The 20,502-nt window shown below is 38.9% G+C and overlaps 1 long non-coding RNA gene across 1 annotated transcript; it reads left to right on the forward strand.

Moving 5' to 3' along the window:
* The first annotated feature begins 1,766 nt into the window (after positions 1-1,766).
* Positions 1,767-19,615, forward strand: LOC129456546 (uncharacterized). Its single transcript, XR_008648826.1, has 3 exons — positions 1,767-1,850; positions 11,716-11,868; positions 19,461-19,615. It is a non-coding gene; the product is annotated as an uncharacterized LOC129456546 (long non-coding RNA).
* The last annotated feature ends 887 nt before the right edge of the window (positions 19,616-20,502 follow it).

Here is a 20,502-nt window from a genome sequence, read left to right on the forward strand (position 1 = left end):
TTTTGTTCGATTCATGCATGTTTGACTAATCCTGTATTGAGGTTTGAGCGCTCAGAAAATGTTTGTTTACACCTACCCCCCATCTCCGCCCACTTCTCTGTTTCCTCTCAGTGGTTATTCAAAAAGTCAAACTTCGGGGCGTACGTGAAGGTTTCAAAAATGTCCTATAGTCATTTTTCAACAATAAAAACACATTTAAATGAAAATCTGCTACTTGAACTGGCGCCGTGAAGAAGCGAGGTTAGCAGCACAGAGTTAGGTCTATGGTTTTAAACAGGAAGTTAACAGACCTGTTTCTATTTTTAGGATAGAACATGTAGGCAAATGTAAAACAGGTAGGCCTATGTACATGTAAAACAATGATCTACGTATGTATACTTGGCAACAATCTTAAAAAGGAGGTATTTTACTTCTATGGGGTATTAACTGCTAACATGTAACATAACAGATCAACATGTTCGCTTTTATCGTTTTGAAAATGCTATATATTTGCCGAAAACAATGTATTAACATGTTTTATAAGTTTCACTTTAATTGTTGATGCGCTGGGTCTCCCCTCCTTTTGCTCTCCATGCTAAGTCACCCTCCCTTCTGAGCGGTACCACGAATCCCGCTCATTACACTATTGCACATCACATCAGGTTGGTGAAGTTGTTGTGTACAGTTTTGTATCATGTTTTTGTATCTGACCTCTTGATAACTAGGCTATTCAATCTCTAAAATTGTATCCTTTAGGTCTGAGAACTCAGCGGGTCTCTCCTTCGCCCCTTGCCTACTCCGTCCAGCTTCTTTTTCATGATGATATTAGTTTAGTATTTGATTTTTCGATACTTTGACAGCTCTAGTTAATCCTGGCCAGGCTTCAATCAGGTTAGTAAATTTGTCCTATCAAACGCAAAGCAAAAAAACCCCCAAAACTTCAACCGTATTTTGTTTTGAACAGTCAAGGTCACATAGAAGGGGAACACACATGGGGGATGCAATTGCCAGTCAACAAAATCAAAACCCATTTTACACATACAAAATGCAAATGTTGCTTCAAGGGCCTATTTGTTTTTGCATTTTAAAAAGCCCTTTGTGGTCCCGGTGCAGTGGGAACAGGGTGAACCTGACCTCCTCCTGCCAGAGTGTCATGTGTTTAGGATGTAAATGACGCCACTGACCTTGTGAGCTCGCATTCCACTGCACAGGTCAAAGGGCACGTTAGGTTAGTGTAGAATAAACAAACACCTTAGCAACAGCAGGACAATGGAGCGCTAATGCAAAGAACAGCTGCCACGGGATAATACAGCCCTTGTTTGCATGCTAATCTTATAATCGATGATGGCTTTTCTTCACATGTTTAACAAAAAGACATGCTGTTTTAGCTGGGTATTAACTATTTGATGTCTTGTTACTGGGTTTCACATGATATGACAACATTCTATAGACCAATATGATTTAATACAGATGGGGGCAGCTCAAATTTAGATACAATTTTGAGTTTTTGGATCCAATAAAAATGGAAAGTATCATCATTTGTGCATTTACCAATAGCTCAATATAATCAATTGGCAAAACATCATCTAAATTTTCCAAAAACCACCATCAATCCACCATCTTTTCAAATATCTGAACGCTCGTCTTCCATTGGTCCAGTCTTTGTTAGTTTGAAATCTGTTTTGATCCAAATCGGGAGTGAGCGCCTGTTCTCCTCTGCAACCCCGTGGCTCTTTATTTAGCCCAGAGGACGCGCAACCTTGGCCAGAAATATGACCCTTGACCTTCTTATCTGGAAGAAGCTTTTCCTCGCATGGACGCCGGGCTTCTGTGATTTATCTGGGCTCCAAATGGCAAGCGTGATGCAGATGGTAAGGTTAGTGGAGCATAACTTGGTACCCCTCAACTGTTGCACTGGGTTGTATAGGTCTTAATACTATATGGGGTTTGTAAGAGTACAGTAACACGTCTGAGGTCTTGGACTTTGCACACAGCACGCTCTTTCTATTTTGGGGAAGTGTGCTTACTGCATGTTCACCAAATTCTATTAGTAACCCCTTGCACTCTACATGACCCGTGTGCACCACAATGAGCCGCTGTGTCAGTTCAGTTGGAAACATAGCATGTATTATGCTTGGCAGGGCCGGGCTTGTGTGCTGGATATGGTGTATTGTTATGGCTCTGTATAGTAAATGTTTTAGGCTTTTGCTGCTTTAAAAATCCTCATGAATAGGTAACAACTTTAGCTGTCAAGTGGCCTAAGGGTCAGAGCCGCCGCACAGTTTTTGCCTTTTTTTCCTTAACAAAAAGCATGTAAAATCCTGCTGATTTGAATTGAAATGTTGCTACTGGATATGGAACATAAAATTATTGTAAGATCTCAAGAGAATCTGTTGAGAACCAGCGAAACTGTGCAGTGTCTAACCAAAGATGCCCAGAGTTCCAGACCTCTTCAGCTCAACAGTAGAATCCTGAAGCGTTCCCAGGAAAGCAGAGAGATGGTCCGGGGAGACATGTCGGGAACACATACTCAAGAACACAAGGAGTCATCCAGAGGGCCTCCAGACCAGATGCCCACGTTCTGTTCAATGTAGAAGATCAGTGGTTTCACTCTGAGCTCCTCCCACAGGAACATTTATGACTAATGACCAAATGTCACACTCAAACTGAACAGCAAAACGCTTTATAAGAACCATCCTTTATTTTGCCTTAGTACAGCATGAACAAAGCATGAAAATAATGAAAAAATAGTTTATTAAGTCATTCAGGATTAGTAACTACTTAAATAATACCCTAAATATCAGTCTTAAGCCCTTAATAGTAGTAAGTAGTGCCTGAAACATTCTTCGTCAAATTTGTTCATTATGAGTGAAGTTTAATTAAGGTGTAGTTGCAATGCCTGAAGACAACAGACATTGCAACATAAAGGCCATGTGTGCTTGTGTGCAGACATTACAATAAGAGGCAAAGCGCACATGTGATACACCCATTTTCACTCATGTCTTTGCTCATATCCTATTTGTAAACTGAGCATTTCTACAACGCACTGGAGATTTGCACGCCGTACAACCCAATCCCTGAACCTGGGCAATTACCTCTCTTGTCCCTTTGTTCCATTTGCCAATTTGTCTGCCATGCAAGGTAAAGCACATGAGCCTGGCACGCTCCCAAAATGGTAATGGTATTGCATGGAGCTCTTTGTTATGGTTTCCTCTCAGACTGTGGGCCACAAGCAGATGTTGTCACTGTATGCAATGTAGAGGAAGTAGAACTGTTTACGCGACGGGGAGCAGAGGTGACATGAACTTTAACCTACAAATGCTACGCTCTACAATCTGAGGCTTTAGTGTGCGTTGGGTGCGTAATCTCCGTCGTTTTTGTTGTGTATACAGTAACAGTAACACATTTCTGTATTGTTCACATTTACTCTGGGTTGACAAAAATGGTGAATGGTCACGTTTTTAGGGGCGTTGTTAACTGTCTTGCCCAGGGACACACAACAGCAGCATTCATCTTTGGGAGCTGGAATTGCACCGTCAACCTGTGGATCAGTGGAGAAACTCTACCAACTAAAACATGTCTGGTGATATGATCATATTTAAAGGGCTTATGATGTTTATTTTTGTGCTGAGCCAGCCCCAAACTGCCTTCTCAGTCCTTGTTATCTCAGTCTATGTCATCAGACGTATAATACTCCTTACAATGGAAACAGATTCAGACTGGACTGGACTAGAATGGACCCAAACTGGTGATAAATGACCTTCCCCTTCATTAGAACTCCAGCCTCTTCTTATTCTCAGACTACTTCAGTTTAATTCAGTGAAACAGGTGCTTCCTTACAGTCGTGTATTGTAGTGGCTCAGGAAGTAACGAGTGACTCTGCGTTATTGCATACACATTTGAAAAGATATTATGTTGGATGTGGACCATAAAGAAGCAATTGACACTCCAGGGATGGACAAATTAATCCAGCCAGAGATGTTGTTGAATGATATTATTATTATTATTATTATTATTATTATTATTATTATTATTATTATTATTATTATTATTATTATTATTATTATTATTATTATTATTATTATTATTATTATTATTATTATTATTATATTTTATTACTATTTTCCAATTGCTTTATTTATTTTATTGCTTTTAAGGCTACTTGGACCAGGCTAACATGTTCTTCAAACAAGGTTCAAAATATCCCCTTTCAATTTTCTTCTTAGTCACCAATACACTGAAAAAAGAAATAAGCCTAGAAGTATTCAGAATTTAGATTTTTGTTTTTTTTTTTTTTGTTTTTTTTTTTTTTTTTTTTGCATTTATTACTCATCTTATTTCACTTATTTTTGGACATTCCTGACAGCTTTTAAGGCATTTTTGCTTGAAATAAAAAGAGAATTTACCATTCTGGTAAGAGCCATTTAAAATCAATTCATTCAAAATTGAACAAATTAACTTTAATTTTCTGGATTAAAATTTTCTGGATTGTTTGAAAAAAAAAAAATGAAAAAATGCAGGAATGTCTTTTTAAGTTTGTATTGTGTTGGGGCACTTCATTGAGTGTCTTGCGTAAAGGCATAAAAACAGTATATGAGCAAGATTTGAACCGGCAACTCTGAAGCCGTCACCACACCTATAAATCAAACCTCCCTCCACACGGTTTCTCTCTGACCAAATCAAAACGTAGCCGATTATACTTGAGCTGTACTTCCTCCTTTGATGAAACGACCAGCCTAATTGTTCTTTATGGTTCAACAAGGACCTCAGTCCCGCGGGCCAGTCAGACAGAGCATGTCCTCACATCTGAGTGACCTGATACTGCTCAAGGATAACTCACGTATCAGACACAAGAGTTATGACTGAACTCATCTCTGTCGCTTGTAACGAAGCCCACTGCCTCATGTCTCACAGACCTGACTGTGTCCTCGCCTCACAAACACTGCAAAAAACACTGCACAGTACCTTAAAGCACCTTAAATCATAGTAGCAGTAGTAATAATAATAATAATAATAATAATAATAATAATAATAATAATAATAATGATGATGATGATTTTGACTTGCATTTAGTTTTATCAAAGCACAAATGCTACTAAGTACTACTAAATACTATCCTGTGTGACTGTACCAGCTCGTCAAAGCCTGATCTCATCAGATCACAGAAGCTAAGCACAGTTATGTCTTTTTAGTACTTGGATGTGAGACTACTGAGAATGCCAGGTGCCACAGGGGGACGCCATTGGCAAAAACTGCCGTTGTGTCCTTAAGCAAGGCACTTCACGCACATTGCTCAGGTGTGTGTGAGTGTTGTTCGTGGTCGGAGGAGCCGATGGCACAGACTGGCAGCCTCACTTCTATCAGTCTACCCTAGGGCCAGTAGTAGTCGTGTCTGGAGTAAATAATACACTGTAAAGTGTCCTGAAAGGCTCTATATACATCGAATAATGAATGAACAGGTGGGTTTACAGGCTGGACTTGAACATGGGAGACACTCTATGTTGCAGGTTGGAAACAGCTGAAAGCTCTGCCCCCCATGGGTGACAAGAGGACAGAGAGCTAGAGAGAAGAGGAGGAGCAGAGTCAGAGAGAGGAGGTGGAGAGGTGGAATAGATCAGAAAGGTAAAGAGGAGCATCATTATGAATGGCCTTGAGAGTGTATATGAGAACTCTGAACTGTTCTCTGAGTTTGATGAGGAACCAGTGCAGTTGAAGAACAGGGATGATGTCATGGGATTTTTTTGGTTCTTTTTTTTCTCCAGATGCTCAAAGTCACTTTACACATTACTTTCTGTCCTGGGTAAGATTGACTATGGCCAATCTGCTTCTCACATAACAGCAGCTTTTAGTTACTACTTAAAGGTACTTAAATACTTTTACTTGAGTAGATTTTTTCATGTGATACTTTTACTTGAGTAGCTTTTTTTTTACTTTACTCATTTTTCTTTTTCTTTCATTCTTTCTGTCTCTTTTATTTATAATCAGTTTGAGTATCAATTTCAAAATTTGATAAATAGACATGTCATAAAAACAATATAGTTTAGAAACAAAATTGAGTACTTCATCCACCTCAGCAATTATCCATAAACCAAATATCAATAGAATGAAAAACTAAAATCATGTTTAAAGGGCCTGTATTATGCAAAATGGATTCTTGTGAGTTTTAAGCCATGTTAGAATGTTGTTACCTCCTCAAAAACAGACCTGGACTTTTGTTTTGTTCTATTCACATGTTTGCACAATTTTGCATTTTTAGTCTGTACATTTCCAGAGCTCAATATGCTCTGTTCCGCCTTGTGATGTCCTGTAATGGTAGTTTCCAAGTTAACAGCTACTGTTTACCTTTAGTTCAGAAGAGACTGGCGGTTTCAGGTCTGAAATCATCCACATGTGAAGGTGTATGTGGTTTAAAAAGACTGTGGAGCACTTCCTGTATTACCACATGACATCACAAGGTGGAACAGTGTTTTCAGTTTGAGAGAAGATCTCAGCCTAAATGTGCAGAGTTTGTGTGTTAAACATGTGAATAAAACAAAACACAACTCCAGGTCTGTTTGTGATGAGGAAACATTATAACACAGATCAGAAAACTGTGTAATATGCTCCTTTAAATACCTAAACTCAAGTGACTTTTTTGCAGTGCACATTCTTCCAGGTTGGACTCGTGCCAACATCCATGTCAGGGCACCTCCATAAACACGATTACTGCCTCAGTCCTGGGTTAGGGGATTGCATGTATAGCGCCGCATTACGAGGCAGTCTAGGGGAGAGCACCTTTCGCATCAAGGAATGATTTCCGTTCCAGAGCGAAGGAGCGGGGAACAAAGGCCATTAAATCCAATGTGACACTCCTCAGGTTGATGCCTTTTACGTGGACGTGGCGTCACTTTGAGAGTTTTAACGACCAGCAGGGAGAGTGCAGAGTGGAGGTGCTCCCGGCCATAGACGCGGGGAAATGGGTTTTATGGACGAGACACAAATTAGGAAAACACAATTCGAAAAGACTTTTATGAACTGGTGGAGAGGCGAGAGGGACTGTGCTGAACAGACAGAATGTAGTCTTAAAAGCGGAGAGGAGTAGTTCTGGGGTTGGTAGGATGGTGCTTAGTGCTCTTACCTCACAGCCTATTTGATTTCCTCGTGGCTATTGAAAACTATGACTAAATTTTGCATGTTCTTCCTCTTTGGATTTGGAGATGCTTCTTTCCTACTGAAATTTGCAAGGGGCCTTTATCACTGCTTGCGGTTTTAATGCCACTGAGCTATACTGTGACATAGAGATTCTTGGCAACTTACATTTGAGTCGACGTCTAATTTGATGCTCTACCCAACTTTGGACACGCTTTAGCCTCGGCAACTTAGTCCCTTTTCTCAATCCACCAGGAAAGTTCCATAGTGCTCCTTTAAAATTCACACATTTTTTGGCTAAAATCTTTAACTCTAGCGTAGCAAAAGAAGCATTGTTTGGTTTTGCCGTTCCTGTTCGCCGTAGTGTTGTCATTTCAGTATCGATTCCCGCTCAAATGAGTATCTAGTTTCGATTCATGTTTTAGTATCGATTAGCATTTGATTTCTGTACTTTTGACAACCTGATTTTGCACCAGTTTTTGTTTTATAATCTTCAGGTTGTCCCGTTTTAGGTATTCAGAATAGGTGTGATAAATTTCAGTGCGGTCTGACAAACAGCATATGGCCAGTGTCAAGCTCAAACGCACACTTTAGATTTACACACACTCCCCCCTTTGCCCATAAAACACAATCATACATAATCTCCTTGCGTCCTCTTGTGGCTGATCGCAGCAGTGCCTCCCTCGCAGCTCTCCTCTCTCCTTATTTTAATTGACCTGGATTTGTTCCTTTGCTTTAGCTGTAATGAAAACGCGTGCGGTGCCTGGAGATGGAGCATCCTGTCAGCTTCGCCTGCAGCTATTCCCACACTGCTAAACTGGGTCCCCTTTACAAGAGCCACTGTTTGAAGCCGCGCACAAATGAAAAATTTAAAAGACCTGGGTGCTTCAATGCCTCGGCATGAATAATTAAGAAATGTGCCTTTTTCCAGATAATGGAGGAGAGGATTTTAATAGATTGAAGGAACAATCATTTGTGTTGTGTTTGTGTGGTTGTGTGAGGACTTGTGTCGTTGGGATTGTTCCAGCTCCGAGACAGTGAAAGATTCATTCAGTGCTCGTCATTAAAGGTCATGGTAAAGACTTTAAATCACAATTGCATCGCCTGTATCAAAAACATACTTGGAGTTGTGTATACACCTTGTGACATCATCAGGTGAACTTCATTGATTCAGTTCAGGTCAATTTATTTTTGTAAAGCCCAAAAATCTAAACAAAAACAGCAGTCGCCTCTTATGGCTGAACATGAGGATTGATTTAACTGACAGAAAGTTAGAAAATCAACAGTGAAAAGAAACAAACAAATGAATCAACAGAAAACAAGGAAATGGAGAAGTGTCCCAGAGCGCCCCCTGTCCTTAGGCTCTCCTCCTGCAGGAACCACTGTCCCAGAGCGCCCCCTGTCCTCAGACCCTCCAGGAACCACTGTCCCATAGCGCCCCCTGTCCTCAGACCCTCCTTCTCGGTGAGGAAAAACTCAAGAAAACCCTGTGGGAAAAAGAGAAACCTCGAGAAGAACCGCAGAGAAGAAGGGATCCACTCCGATGGACTAAAGCAGGACTAAAGCAGGACTAAACCAGGACTAAACCAGGACTAAAACAAGACTAAACCAAGACTAAAACAGGACTAAAACAAGACTAAACCAAGACTAAACCAGGATTAAACCAGGACTAAACCAGGACACACAGGCTGCAGATGTGTCCAAGACTAATGCACATCCATTTGCAGATAGAGTTTAAGTCTGTAGGGCCAGAGCAACTCAACTCAGAGACAGAGGGAGGCTTATCCACAGTAGCGAGGTATTGGGTCATCCAGCCAGGTGAGGGAAGGAAGTGTCTGGGCCCACGGAACAGGATCAGGGCATAGGAGAAGCATCTAGGGTCCAGCCATCACCGGGCGGTCAGCAGCCAGACATTAGAGAGACTGTACCAGGTCTTTGGTAGTTGTTGTTAGCCATAGCGTGACACCCAAACTCCACTTTGCTCTCTGAAAGTTGTGAAAAGCTCTCATAAAATCATCATGGTGAATAGCTAGGATGCTAAGAATGCGTTAGGAAAGTCATGAATAAGTCTGGACCTCTGCAAACAGTATAAGGTTAAGTTCTTCACATTTTTTTTCACATTTTAAGATGGTAAAAATTGTGTAGGACGATAGTGCTTTTAAGTTCTGTGTTCTGAAGCCCACGCACCTTCAAACAGTTACATCTGTCATGTCTTGATGGGTATAAAAGTTTATTACCTTCTACTTTGACCAAAAAACTCCTCCAACACCGTAATGTGTCATAACTTGGCTTACATAAAACACTGTACAACAAAGCGCTCAGAGCCAAAAGTATCCACTGCTATGAAAACACAGATTTTGCCCAAATTCATAAATGATCAGAGTGTGTAACCTGACAGAGCTCGTACTAAAGTGAACGTGGAGACGAGATGTCCCTGACCGCACTTTAGTCTGATGTCATCACAGAGCGCCCCAGACTACAACTCCCAGTGTCCTCATGAATCATAGAATGATGAAGCCTGTTTGATTTTACACCGAGTGAGTCATCAGCGGGACCACTCTTCACTTTAAAGACCGGTGACAACTTTACAGCTCACGAGGGAATCGAACCCTCAACTTGGACACACCAAGAATGGAGTTTGATGGATTGGGTTTGCATGTTTTACACGTGTCAAGGCGGGAGGTCAACTTTTCCTGGGTGTTTGCTCCAGTGGAAGGAATGGATTATAGCAGAAAACACAAGACTTATTATTATTTTATTCAAACACTATTTAAAACCATACAGTGGAACATAATAAGCAAATAAACATCAGAATGGAGACTAGTATACCATCCACCACAAAAACCAGGACTAAACCAGGACTAAAGCAGGACTAAAGCAGGACTAAACCAGGACTAAAGCAGGACTAAACCAGGACTAAAGCAGGACTAAACCAGGACTAAAGCAGCACTAAAGCAGCACTAAAGCAGGACTAAACCAGGGTTAAACTAGGACGAAAGCAGGAATAAAGTTATGTTTACATCAGGAGCGCGATTTGAACCATCAACCTTCAGGTCATTGAACACTTTACCATCAGAGCTATTGTTGCTGCCCATAGAAATGATATTTCACACGTTGTGTACGGCAAAAACACAAACGCTAATTAGACATTTAGAGTAAGTGACAAGTTCATGATTCAATTTTCAGATGTTTCAAAATATGGGTAAAATCAGCCAAAGATACAACATTTTGAGGTTGTAATTTAGTTTTTAGGGACAAGTATCACAGAAGGGCCTTTATTTTTGACTTTTTAGGGTTAAGGATCTGGAAAGTATAAAATACATTTCAAATACACATCTATATCTAAGAACTGATTATGGAATTTGATGGGCAAACAAAGTCATGACACTAGTGTAAACATTTCCCTTACTGCTTTGAATGAAATGTTTCACAGTATGGCATTACACAGGTTTTTATTGCTACTAAATACCTTGATGAACGTGCATTTTTACCGTGAACAAACTCGCCTGTAAGTTGACCTCATGTTGTCACCCGGGGATAGATACATTTAATGCCATTCTGTGGGGTGCGAAACAACATCAAGTAGGTGGGAGACACTCTTCCACAAAAGTTACGCAGTGCAGCTTTACAAATCCACTTCATCACTGTTTTTGAGTGTATTACCTCCGTATTGACTGGCTGAATCCTCCCTCCTGTAATTTAGGCCAATCCAAGCTCTGGCCCCGGAGCCAAATGCGGCCCTCGGATCAGTTATTATTGGCCCTTAGTCTTGCAGGTGGATTAGCAAGGCAAGTTTATTTGTAAAGCACAATTTGTCACATTCAAAACATAAATAATCGTCATAAAATTAACATTAAAACAGAAAAGTGCAGAAGAAAAACCTTTCAGTCATACGCACAGCTAAACAGAACCGTTATGAGGCCGGTCCCTGAAGTCCTCAGAGTGTGAGATGGGTCATATGGCATTAACATTTCGCAGATGTACTTTGGTGCTGGTCCATGGTCTGGTTTTGACAGTACACCTTTGATTTTTTGCAATGTTTTTAAATGGTAGAAAGCTGCAGATGTTATTGATTTGATGTGGCTGTTAAAGTTCAAGTCTGAGTCCATTATTACCCCTTGATTTCTAGCTTGATTTGAAGGTTTTAAAGAAAGAAAGACTGGACTGACCCATATTAGCTTCAAGTTTTTGAAAATGTACCTTGATAAAACCAAGTTGATAAAGCTTATTGAGGATGTGAGTGTGAGTAAAGGTCTGCTGGCTCATTCTTTCCTGTTATAAATGCAAGTATTTCAGCTATTCACAGCGTTGACCATCGCTCGTCTCCGTCTGTGTTGTGATACTTGATGCAAACACCCTTGCTCTAGCCTCACAGTGTAACCCTGGCATGTCCACGGTGTAGTAGATGTGTGGGAGCGCGTGTTTTTGGCTTGTGTCGTGCATCTGAATGAATGCAACTCCCAATTAAACATTAGCTGCATCTCGGACAGAAAGCGAGGCCACATTTCACGGCCAGTAAATCAGGACAATGCTTTTTGTGTCAGTAGTTTTGGCACTAGGTTCACCTCTTTCCTCTTCTCTGTGTGTGTGTCTCTCTCTCTTCTCCAGCCTCTCCTCCTCATCCTCTTCTTCCTCCGTCACTCTACCAGATGCCCCGAGGTTGAGGACTCCAAAAATAAACGGTGGCTTCCCCAGAGACCGGTCAAGGCCGGGCGAGTTGGCACGAGCTGGGCATCATGGGCTGAGGGATGAGCAGATACTGTGAGTGTCTGTGTCGTGGTCCCTCTAGTGGTCACTGGTGGTCACTGCATGTGATTTTGAATTACAGAAAGGGCATTAAGTTATTAAAGCTGCTCTGTGCAACCTTTTTCGTGGGGATATGCAGCTGGCTCACTTCCAAATGATGTTATTAGAGTAGAGATTTTATATTCATGGCACAAAAAGAAGAAGAAAGCAACTTAGATGGAGCAAAACAGCAGCAGTAGTACCTAAAATGAATACTATTATTATTGTTGTTGCATTAAATTGACCTATATTGTATTTATTTTTATTTCTATTGCTCAAAAATACCTTGAATAACACACACTTGTATTGTGGACGTACTGTCACCTCTCCACAGATCTAACCCCTGTGCCTATACATGTGTGGCATACTGTGGAACATTACGGGAAATCCAATAACATCTCCATGGAAACAAGCAGGTTGCATGCACATTTAAAAACATATTATATTTGATTATTAAACCTTGAAATATTGAAGCACAGTTGGACACAAAACACCAAAATGAAAGAAAGTAGAATTAGCAGAAAGTGGAATTTGGTCAGATTACTTTTATTGTATTTATGTTGAGATTGTTTCTTCTTATTTTCATTACGCCAAAGTGAAAATATGATATTACCATAATGAGATTGTCCAGGTGAGAGTTTGAAAACAGGGTCAGTGGGAATATGTCCCAGAATCAGCCTGACTGATGCTGAGGAGGAAGGTCAAAAGAGCAAAACAGACTGTGGCCAGAGGGATTGAACCTGCAAACTCCCCGCTGATGGGCAGGAATGATGAACCATTTTGCCCTCTTCCACTTAGCATCCATCATGACAGGTTATACTATTTGTCAAACAGTATAAAATATGTTTCTTTATCCACACAGGGTATACTCTTGTCAAAATATCAAGTCCTGTTAGAATTGATCCAGTCTGAAGATGAATGTGCTGTCACAGTGTGTTTCCCATCATGTCCACTAGGGGTCAGGCTGACATTAAAGATTCACCCTCTGCACCAGACTGGAATACTTTCAGACTGGAATACTTTCAGACTGGAATACTTTCTCTGCAAGTCTTAGAACAGCTATCACATACATAAAAACATTGTTTGCTATTTTACATATTGTAACCTATTTATTTATTTATTTATTATTTTTAAAAACTGATTCTTTTGTTTTGTTTATGAAAATGTAGTTTAATTCCACTCATAAACTACTGCATGTGCTGCGCTTGAGTTTGACTTAAATACATGGATGGGTCAAAATTTTCTCCACTTTAAAGGTCCTATATTACGGATTGACTCTTGAGCTGTAAGCCATGTTATAATGGATTATAATTTTTTTTTTTATATTTTTTTTTTTTACATTTTACCAGATACATTTTTTTTAGTAGATTCTGTTTTTATACATATGCTGTTTTTATTATTTTTTTAAATAGTATTTTTGCATTTTGCATTTTAAATAAAGTTGCCGTTTTAACTTGCAATTTTTGTGTGAACAGAAATAACAGGCGATGACACTTTTGGCTGTTGGACCTTGTTTTAATCTCATATCTGAATTAATTTTTTTTTATTACAATTTTATTTATTTATCTTCTTCTTCTTCTTCTTCTTCTTCTTCTTCTTCTTCTTCTTCTTCTTCTTCTTCTTCTTCTTCTTCTTCTTATTATTATTATTATTATTATTATTATTATTATTATTATTATTATTTTATGTATGCATTTATTTTATTATTATTTTTTAAGTCAAATTAATTAAAAATGCACAAAAGCCTTGCTAAAATGGTAAATGGTCACATTTTTATACAGCGCTTTTCCACCTTCAAGACACTTTACATCAAGGAACCACTCACCCATTCACACAGACTCACACACACATTCATACACCAGTGTACACAGACACTCGGGGTGACAGGGGGGGTTAAGTGTCTTGCCCAAGGACACACTGACAGCAGACACTGGCTCGGACCGCTCTACCAATGCTGCTTATGTCAAGAACAGGATTCAAAACGCCAACCTTCAGATCAGCGGACGAACACTACAGCCCCCCCCCCCCCCCTTCACTTGTGTATATTCTCCGAGCTGAAACCTTATAGCTTCTTCCTTGACAACTTTTACACGGAGTCAAGCAGTCACGCTACTACACTGTGTACTTGTATACGTTCTACTGCAACAAACAGAATGTGGAGGGAGCGTGGCAAATACTGCTAGTCTTTAACAAGCTGTCAGGGGCCAAAACATTGTTCTCCTTCATGTATACCCACCTGTACCGATAGTGGCACCTTCGCAGTACTACACTACACAACAAGCACACGAAAAGTACACACTCACCAAAGCCGCTAATATGGTTTGTGAGTAGAAGTATAAAAGAAGCCCATGGGCACAAACGCATTAACCTGTTCTGAGGAGTGAATTTCAGATGGAGTTATTAGGACGGCGTTAAACTGCACTGTGGTGGTATTTGTGTGAGAGGAGAGAGGGAAGAGAGCGGAGGAGAGGAAGAACTAAGGATTATGGGTGGAGGATGGAAGGACAGATGTATATTATATAGTTAAAGTACTGTGTTTCTTCATGTCGTGAGTAAAACGTGTCTTTCCTCAGTGCAGATGTATCGTAAAAGCAGCTCTTAAAGTCAAAATGAGACCGCTGTGTGTTGTCTGCATCTAACTGTAAAGCATTTTTTCTATTGTAAGTGCACTGTTAGCATGCTAGTTGCGGTTAGCAGTGGTGTGACGACAAAAGCGGCTATAATTTCGAATCCTTGCACTGTTTTATACTATTATTATTCATTGTTATGTTGCACCACATTGATAAAGCAAATCCTAACATTTTCCACATTTGTTTACATAGAACGGAAATAAACTTTTTGTCTAATTCTGATTTCATTTGTTCTCCTGTGCGTTTAGAAATATTGTATTAGAGCTGTGGTGTTTCTAGCCCCATTTTTATTTTGATTTAGTCGTGGAATAGTGTTGTCATAGACCTCATTTATCTGGCGGGACTCGGAAGGCCAACTATTTTTCTAGGTGTGTTTTTCTAAGTTTGTTGTTGTAACTAAAAAGTATTGTTCTTATTTCTCTGCAACCTCGAAGTAACTGTCAAAAGAATCGCTCTGATTGGCTGTGGTTGGGCGGTCCACCCCAGTTTCACTTCATCAAAAACATAAAAAACCTGTTCTAAAGCGTGTACCAGCCTGAAAATGTATGAGTATGGATGTTAATGATGCTCTAAAGCACATGTGTCAAACTCAAGACCAGCGGGCATCATTTTATGTGGCCCTCAGCAGGGTAAATTTAAAGGTAAATTAAAATGTCATTTTATTAGGAGATACACAGTTACACTGCCATATTTTTCATATCCAGGCAAATGCGTATCCAATATTTGTAACTTGAATAAGTAATAAATACAGAAACAGTGAATTTTGCTGCCATTTTGCTGATGCCCTCGGTGAAAATCTGGTTGACACCTCTGGTCTAAAGGGTCAGTGAGAGGTATGGATGAGTTTAATGTTCGGGCACATCATTACACAACTCTAAGAGAAGTGTCTGTTTATCGTCCTCTTGTACTGTGGGTTCACAAAGATTCAAAAAATACTAATAATTTTATGCCAAATCGACTTTTTGGAGCTTTCTACCATGTTATAAAGTTGTTCCCTCATCAAAAACATGTCTGAAGAGGTTTTATATGGTATCCGTTTAGTGCTCTTTTCCGGGCCCAGTTAAAACCTTACAGTTAGCCGTAAGATTTGTCCAATGCTCCGCCCACAAGTCTACGTCACGCATGCTCCCACTCCATAAATATACAAAAAGATGATACAAAACAATACAGCTACACAAACCTGCTGTAATGTACAGTAGTTTCATTAGCGGGACACAGCTCTGTGAAGGGGGAGTGACTTTCAACTCAGTGTCAAAAATTATACTGAAACTTATAAAACATGTTAATATGTTGTTTTTGCCGAATTTAGCATTTTCAAAGCAATAAAAGGTAACATGGTGATCTAAATATGTTGTGTGTTAGCTGTTAATGTCCCATAGAAGCACAATACCCCCCCCTTTAATTACCTCCTGTCACTTCACAAATTAATCAACACAATTTCAACATAACACCTTTGGTATCACTAATAAAACAATTTCCGATCCATTCACCAGACTTAAAAGATAAACTCCTCACTGAAGCTTTTAAAAAAAGGCCAATTAGGATTATGCCATCCACCAATTCGCTCTAATTAGCCGATTAAAGCTAATTACATTTGAATCTTTGGCACAATGATTTTCATAATGATCCATTCATCACAGCTCCGCCCCCCTCTGTGTGAGTCCTGCACAGAGGAGCAGAGCGTCTGTGAACCTGATCTCCACTGGGACCCTGCACCCCCGACTACAAAACAATGGGATTTAATACAAATGTAAATACAGAGGAGAGATGAGTAATTAGATTAAAATATGTATCCATGAGATAGAAAATATACAAATAATAGACATATTTATGATTAACAATGTAACATCTACACAACTCTGCTAATGATGGGACTTTTGGCTCTTTTATGGGATCCGAATCTTTTGGATATGCTCATTTTAAATAGCCATTTAAAACACAAGTTTTTATGCACTAAAGTAATAATAACAATAATAATAATAATAATAATAATAATAATAATAATAATAATAATAATAATAATAATAATAATAATAATAATAATAATAATAATAATAATACATCTGTTATTATGATGCAGTGGTGCATTGTACCAAAGTAATAGTAAAGCACTGTACTTAAGTGTAATTTTTACGTGTGTATGGAAACTTTTTCTTTTACTTCACTACATTTGAGAGCAGCTATCTGTCCTTTCTACTCCACTACAATAATTTTACTGGACTGAGTAAAAGTAAAGTAAAAGTATCTTTTATTATTGTTTGACTAACAATCAGTTCAATTGTTTCTGATGAGCAAAATTCTGCACAAACCTTAACCTTTGACCTCAAAATCTGTGTGAAATACTTTTACTTTTTAGTCTTTAAGTACACTTTTAAATGGGTACTGTAATGCTTTTACTTAAGTAAATTTTTTCATGTGATACTTGCACTTTTACGTGAGGTTTTTTTGCTCCAGTATCTTTTACTTGACAAAATGGAGTACTTCTTCCTCCACTGGTTCTTTGTACAAAAATCTCTGTGTTGCCTACTCTGCTTTTCTGCTCATTTTTGTGTTGGTTTATCATGCAAATTATAAAAGAAAAAGATTAGATTCTTTTAAAAAATTAGATTTGGTTCAAACCGTTCACGTTAAGAAACAGTTCAAAAGAGCCGACTCGTTCACAAATGTCACATCGTTAAACTCTAAAATCATTTTCAGAATAAAATGTATTTAAATCGTGTCTTAAATACAAGTTTGAGAGACAGTTCATCGCTCATAATAACACTGTTTGAGTACAGAGACTTTAACAGCTCAAAGGTTATAAATTAAGTGTGTTGTATTTATGAATCGAACATTTAGTTGTGCAGCTGCTTTAAAGCCAGAGTTTGTTCTTACTCCACTTTTACACCTCATAGTTTGTACTTGGTGCCTGGTAAATCCAGATAAATTATATCTCTGTATGTTTTTTAAATATGGATATCCATCTGGTCCATTGTGTTCTGAGTTTGACCAAACATAATCATCCAATCTGATTGTTTTTTTTCCACTGACACATTTGAAAAGAAGGAGCTCATTGGTCATTTTTCATTTACAAACAAAATGACATTTCCCTGTCCTCAGATTATATCCGATCAGAGTTTAGTGCTTTGTTCACTGATTCTGCAGAAGTCCACTGTGTTTTTCAGTCCCTCGTGATATTTTTTCCATTTTTTTCCCCTTGTTTTGATACGGGCAGATCCTGATTGGCTAATCCTCCTGTCAATCACGCTCACCTGAAAACGGGGAGATTCACCGGTGACCAGTCCAAGTGTGCACTCTGGACCCAGGCACTGGATGTGGTCTTTGATGCAGTGAAATGTTAACAAGCACATTTGGACTTTTTGTGTTGTTTTTCTTTTTTCTTTTTTTTCTCAGTAGCTCAACTGGCATCGTATTTGTCCATTGATCTGAAGGTTGGCGGTTTGAATCCCGTACTCCACATAAACATCATGTGTGTGTGATTGGGTGAGTGGTTCCTTGATGTAAAGAGATTTGAGTGTCTGAAAGTGGCAGAGTGCTGTATAAAGACGTTACCATTTACCATTTATGTCAACATTTTAAAAACATGTTAAAAGAAGCTACTAAATGTACAGTGCGATACAAATGTGGAGTTAAGTTTTAATGATCAGTTCTGTGTAGATTTTACATAGACACATAAAACAACAGGTTTCAAACTAAATTGTCAAACTTATTTAATATGCAACATGGATCTTCTAAATGTTAAAAAATCAAATACATTCTAAGGTTCGATTATCAACAATTAATCTGTCATGTGTTACATATAAAGCATTAACACATCATCACTGTCACGCACTTTTTACACCACCCTACTTATCTTTATATCTACTAGGGCTGTCAAAAGTATCAAACATCAGAACTAGATATTCAATTGAGCAGGTGTTGATACTAAAAAAGTCACATTCACAGGACAGAAATGAACCTTTAGAATGATTTTGAGTTGCATCAGAACAAGTATAAGACACGTAGACTAGTATACACCTATGGAATCTACTTAACACAAGTCCACATGGGAATATAAAAGAAAGTACTATGATTTAATATTCAAAATCACATTCTGTTGTCTAAAGAAAGAGTGTTTTTTTTATCATCATCATCATCATCATCGTTGTTGTATCTGCAGCAGGATTGAGTCTGTTCCTTAGTATCAAAATGGAGTTTGACAGCACTAATATCTACAGTGGACCCTGACAGTTGTCCCGGTGCACTCCATCTGTGTAACTCTCTGGGGCGGTCGTGGGGTCACTTTAACCCCCCCCACCTGTCCTGTCCTGTCCTCTTCCCATCCCATTCCCAACACCATTGTCCCAACCCATTATCTCCTCTGCAGTGTAAGTGAATGTGTTGTGCATTATTCAACACATAGAAATTATTTATCTAATATTCATTATTTATATTTATACAAGAAGCCGGTCCGGGGGGAGCAGGTCTCGTTTTCAGCGGTGGAGTTGGTAAACAGGCCATCACAGAAGCGACGCGAGGTGTGATTTAAAGAGACAGTGCAGCTTATGGAGACCCAAGCCCGCGTCTAATTCAAACGGAAAGATGGTGAATTTTTAATGTTGTCTTTTTCATGGAGCATTTGCATCCCGTCGCTTTCCGGCTCCGGGTCCTTCCAGTGCCGTTTGGACGGACAATGGGGGCAGACAGGTGAGACAGAGGTGGGAAAAGGAAGAGGGAACGAGCCTGCACTCAAATGGACCACCAACAAGTCAAATGGAAGGGCGTGGACGGGAGGGATGAGAGGGATACAGGACAGAAAGCAAAGACAAAAATGAAAGACAAAATACGTCTACAATTTTAAATCCCTCATACTTTTGATTTGATGTTTTTTTTATTTTATTTTTTTAATATCGTAACATCAAAGTACATTTGCTATACTTAATTTTTTACCTTATGAAGGAGTTCCAGGTATGTCCCACCAGGAGGAGGTCCCAGAGAAGATCCAGGACACACTGGAAGAAGTATGACCTGAGAACGCCTTGGGGTCCCACCAGAGGAGCTGGAGGAAGTGTCTGGAGTGAGGGAAGTCTGGGAGTCCCTGCTTAGACTGCTGCCCCCGCGACCTGTCCCTGGAAAAACTGAAGAAAATGGATGGATGGATTATTTTTTACTCCATGCAATGTATTAAAAAAAATTAAAAACAAAAACAAAAAAAACCCTATATTTTCTCTTTTTAATTTACTTGAAAAAAAAAAAAAATGAAATCAACTAAAAACAAATTAAAAGAAAAAAAAACTCCATCTTTCTGCTACCAGAGTGTGTGAAAATGAGACTCCCCAGACATCACATAATATACTACTACATATTTATTATTTAACTAACTATATTTTTGATTTGTCATGCACAGGTCTAACGATTCCACTGAAATCCTGATCCTGCCAAATAATGCATTGAATGGTCTGCAGTTTGCCACAGGTGTGTTAAGTGCGTTATGTAATCAGCTGAAGAATCCCACATTGTTTGGTCAATAATAAATGCTGGAATCATCTGAAAGGAGAAACATAAATAATCAATTGTGCCAGTTATAAATGTCAAAATTCATGAGCTTTAGCGGATTCAAGGCCAAGAACTGTTTGTACGACATGCTAATGCTAATGTTTTGTACGTGCTCAATTCAAAAGCAGGTGACAGGAAGTACTCAGAAATGTAGTACAGAGCTATGGGGTTTCAGAAAATAATTTAAATGAAGGTAAAGGAGAAATGTACTCGTTGGAGAAACAAATTAAACTACAAACTTAGCAACATTCTTTCTGCACACAAACTTTAACCAGGGCATATACTGGACTGGCAGAATGACTTTTCATACAAAAATCGATCACCTAAAGTAATTTTTTTTATAATGTAATGGAAAAAGAAAATATTGTTGTTTTTATTGTTGTTTTTTTTTTTTTTTCTTTCTTTTTTTTTTTTTTTTAAAGTAAAATGTAATTAGGCTTATCAT

This window comes from Periophthalmus magnuspinnatus, chromosome 1 (assembly GCF_009829125.3).
Source record: "Periophthalmus magnuspinnatus isolate fPerMag1 chromosome 1, fPerMag1.2.pri, whole genome shotgun sequence".
NCBI classification, from domain to species: Eukaryota; Metazoa; Chordata; class Actinopteri; order Gobiiformes; family Gobiidae; genus Periophthalmus; species Periophthalmus magnuspinnatus.